This window comes from Ziziphus jujuba, chromosome 1, assembly GCF_031755915.1.
Source record: "Ziziphus jujuba cultivar Dongzao chromosome 1, ASM3175591v1".
NCBI lineage: Eukaryota > Viridiplantae > Streptophyta > Magnoliopsida > Rosales > Rhamnaceae > Ziziphus > Ziziphus jujuba.
Window position 1 is genome coordinate 14,521,462 of NC_083379.1, and position 4,277 is coordinate 14,525,738.

At 30.4% G+C, this 4,277-nt stretch overlaps 1 long non-coding RNA gene across 1 annotated transcript; it reads right to left on the reverse strand.

Moving 5' to 3' along the window:
* Positions 1 to 1,300: 1,300 nt before the first annotated feature.
* LOC107419703 (uncharacterized) lies at positions 1,301 to 4,021 on the reverse strand. Its single transcript, XR_001581627.4, has 3 exons — positions 3,234 to 4,021; positions 2,995 to 3,056; positions 1,301 to 1,546 (listed from the first exon to the last, which is right to left on the reverse strand). It is a non-coding gene; the product is annotated as an uncharacterized LOC107419703 (long non-coding RNA).
* Between the last annotated feature and the right edge of the window lie 256 nt (positions 4,022 to 4,277).

Here is a 4,277-nt window from a genome sequence, read left to right on the forward strand (position 1 = left end):
GGTGAACAAGAAATATATTTTGTAATTTACTTATGTACCAGGAACTTGGGCGCATGTATAGGAGGCATTTTGCACTGTGTTTGTAACTTTGTAACAAAAGCTTACTATTTATGGTAGAATTTGAAGGCAAACACTTTAACAAGATTTCTAAATGATAGAATTTTAAAGTCAAGATCTTCCACCCGCTTTGGCTAAATAAAAAAGAAACCAAAAATAAAAAAAGTAAAATGATCTCTATCATGTTAGAACAATTAACCCACTGGACTTTTTCCTTCAGACTACTTTTCTGCGGAGTTTTCATTTTCTTCCTTTTGGAAAGAATCATGGGAACTTTTAGGTAATTGTTATTGTCGAGTTAGGTTCAAAACACTCTAGCTAGAAAAATGTAATAATCAGGAATATATATTATTCACTTTTTATAATTATGATATATGCAAATTTTATTTCCTATGTCTAATCTAGAACCCATATATTCATTTAACATTCTAGAAGCTCTTTTTGTATTGTATAGTCAAACAAATAAGTGATTTTACATTAAGAGAACAATATATAATACTATATACAATCACTTAGGGATACACCTGAAGGTCTTTCCACAGTTGTGCCTGTGATTTCCTAAAAAATGGAGACATAGGAACTAAAGACAAGGCTTTTCCTTCTATATTTATCAAATTTCTTTGCCTAATTTTCGAGTAAAAAAAAAAAAGAAAAAAGAAAAAATTTAGTACTCTTATTAGTTTTTTTTTTTTTTAATATATTTAAACATGATTGATCATATAATAAAATCAAAGAAAGTCACTAGAAGAGTATGACCATGAGTATCTGAAACTAAGAATTTAGACAAAATCAAAATGTTCATCCTTTTCATGACCATATAAAGTCCAGATTAAGTACTCCCCAAGCTAACAAAATTAGTCTATAAGATTCAGGTCTTATGTATATGCTACTTTCTGTACAATAAAAATTTCATCATATACATGAATGGAAAATATGATCTATCTAGTGAGGGATTAACAACTAGATGATCTATCTAATAAGGGATTAACAACTAGATATTTACAAGTGACTTCTGCTGTGTGAAGTACTATAAATTTACAAGTTTTTTAATTTTTAATTTTATTTATTTATTACTTAATTTAATTTATTTTATTTTATTTTTTTCGTAAATGAATAACTTATATATTTGGACAATGGGTGGAGAGGTAAAAGAGATTTGAAGATGAACTCAATTTGCTTTGCTTCTTTGATGAAAACTTAATTTGCTTTGCTGGCTTAATGGAAACTAAGACAAAATGCATGGTAAGATATAAATATGTGGGAAGATTAATTACTAATTAGCATCATACATAATTATTCCCATTCTTTCCAATATTAATACAACAAAAATAGACAGAAACAATCTTCACCACTTTCAACATGAACACCAGAAGGGGTGCTGGAGGCTTTATTTTCCGAGGTTGGCTGTGCAATCATCGTCGCCGTTATTTAATTTTGTTAGGGGATAATGCACTTTCTGTTGAAGGGCAAGTAGTTTTCCTTGCTCTACCTGCATTAAGAATGGGGTTTGTTGATATTTAAGTTGAAACTTGTTAAAGAAAAATATAAATGAAATGAAAATTATCTTTTATCAGTTTAAGCTTTTGGGATCGGTGGTGATTCAACTAATCTGATTGTGCTGAGCTTGTTAGTGGAGCTTTAAATAATCCATCATCTTGTGATTGGTGGATTGGGTCTATAATTACTGAGATGTGTCACTTGCGTGATTTATTTCATTCTTATACTTTCTATCCGGTGCCTAAATCTCTGAATAAGACTGCTGATTGGACTGCTAAAAAAGATTTGGGGGACACCTTCCACTAAACTGAACTCCTAATAACTAAGAACGTATTTTGCCACACAATATTTCTTTTTAATAAAAATTCTCCTTCACACAAAAATAAATAAATAAATTTAAAAAAAAAAACTTCATCACTGTAACAAACAAATTACAATTACAATAAGAAATAAATCTAAAGCCTTGCAAGGTAATCAAAGGGGGTTTTTGCTTAGGAGTTTCATGGAAGTGTGTTTGATCACAAGGTATTTTAAAATCAGCAGAATATATGTACATGACAGTATCTAGAGTCATTTCCTTGATTGCATCATGAAAAAAGAACAAAAACAATAATTTCTGAAATTTAATGGATATTACAGATCTGCATCATCATCAAATTGCCATATTATTTTTCAAGTAAAATGGTCAAACAATATATACACTTTTAAAATTGACCTCTAATTCCAATATCTAGTAATTAATTTAGATTTATATGTATGATCATTAGTGCTAGACTTATTACAGTTCTGGTGTAGTTGTTGCTGCTAGTTGATCTAGGATGGTTTACTAAAGTTCAGAACCTAATAACACTGTAATTTTAAGCCCACCTACTAATATTAATGACTATTCTGAATGCATTTAATGTGATTGATCAGATGATGTTATAAAGTCGAACTGCGTTAGGTTTTCTTAGATACTGTTTAAAAATGGTAGCTAGGATACATATTAACACCAAACTTAATTAAACTGGATTTCTAAATAGTACCATTTTAAAGAGCACTAAAAATGTTAATGAAACGACCATGTTACCCTTTCTTTGGTTCATCTCTCAAAACACATGAAGGAAGACAATTAAAGGCCTACGTGTATATATATACATGTATAATATAATATATTTTCTATATATGGGTGAAACAATTCTAGCAGAACATACTTCAGAATTATCAGTGCCAAAGTGTATGATATTTATATTTGTAGTTATAACTAGCTGAATTAATTACCTTTCTTGTGTATGTACTAGGAATTTGTTTTGCTTGTTGACTTTAGATATATATATATATATATATATATATATTATATTATATTATATATATACTACCCTCTCTAAGTGAAGACAAACATATATGCATTGACAAGCACAGAGAGAGAGAGAGAGAGAAATCTTTAGCTGTAAATAGTACCTGAGAGAGTTGTCCATCAATATCCTTTCATTTGTGAGGGGCAGATGCGTGTGTACCTGTATCTTCATGTAAATTAAGAACAAAAAATAAAAAATAAAAAAAATTTGGAAAATAAAGAAAATGCACTACAAATTTAAGCGGTGAATTTCACTACTGTTATTCATTTAACTTTAACAGTTCTCTTTCCATAAAAAAACTAGATTGATGAATGTAATTAATCAATAGTAAAGAAGATTTACCTCTCAGAGACCAGAATATTGAAGAATTGTATTTAATTGTTGGTGATTGAGTGATTGAAGCTGCAAGATGACCTGATAGCCAAGGGAGAATACTATAGAAACTATAGGCTCCTAATCCTAAATGAGGATTCTAATACTTTTCCCCTATTTTCCTTTCTTTTTTTTTCCTTTTTTTTTTCTTATCTTTTTTTTTTCTTTTTCTTTTTTTTTTTCCCGGCCATTAGCTTTACTACTCACAAAAACCCACATCTCCAAAAACCCATCTAATTTTCACAATCATAAAACCAAGATCTAAAAACAAATAAACAAAAAAATAAATAAATAAACATGTACCAATTTTGGGTCCCCCATCATTGTATGCACACTATATACATATATATGGTTTTTCTGAAGAATCAATAGAGAGCTAGGCAGGTTCATCAATCACCAGATCATGCTGGCAGCTTCAATCTCTCAAACCAGCATAGTAGGCAAATTGAATCTGTTGGGAAAATCCTTTCGATGATGAAGAACCCTGAAGCTTCATATATATATATATATATATATATGGGACATATAGATGGAGAGAGAAAGAGAGGGACAGAGAGAAATTGAAAGAGATGGGCACGAGGCAAAACATGCATGTTTTTAGGGAAGAAAGGGAAAAGCCTCGTGACTGAATCCTCTCTCCCTCTTCCCCACCATGAACCATCCATATATAAATGCTTTATTGTGTCTCTCCTCTCTCTCTCTCTCTCTCTCTCTCTCTCTCTCTCTCTCTCTCTCTCTCTCTCTTTTCCTCGACTGTGCCATAGAAAGAAAACAGTATTTAATTGTGCGTTTTTGGTCCTTATTTACAGCTATTGACACTGACCCTTTTGCCTTCTGTGTTATGTATCTCTCTTTTTAAGGCCACACTATTTAGTTTTACATTACTTATCATTTTACAAACACAAATTTATTGGGGGACCACCATGTTGTATAAACGAAGTCTTATAATCAATGCTCTTTTTTTTTTTTTTTTTATTCATTCTTTTTATTTTTGAAGCTTGATGTTTGAATTTC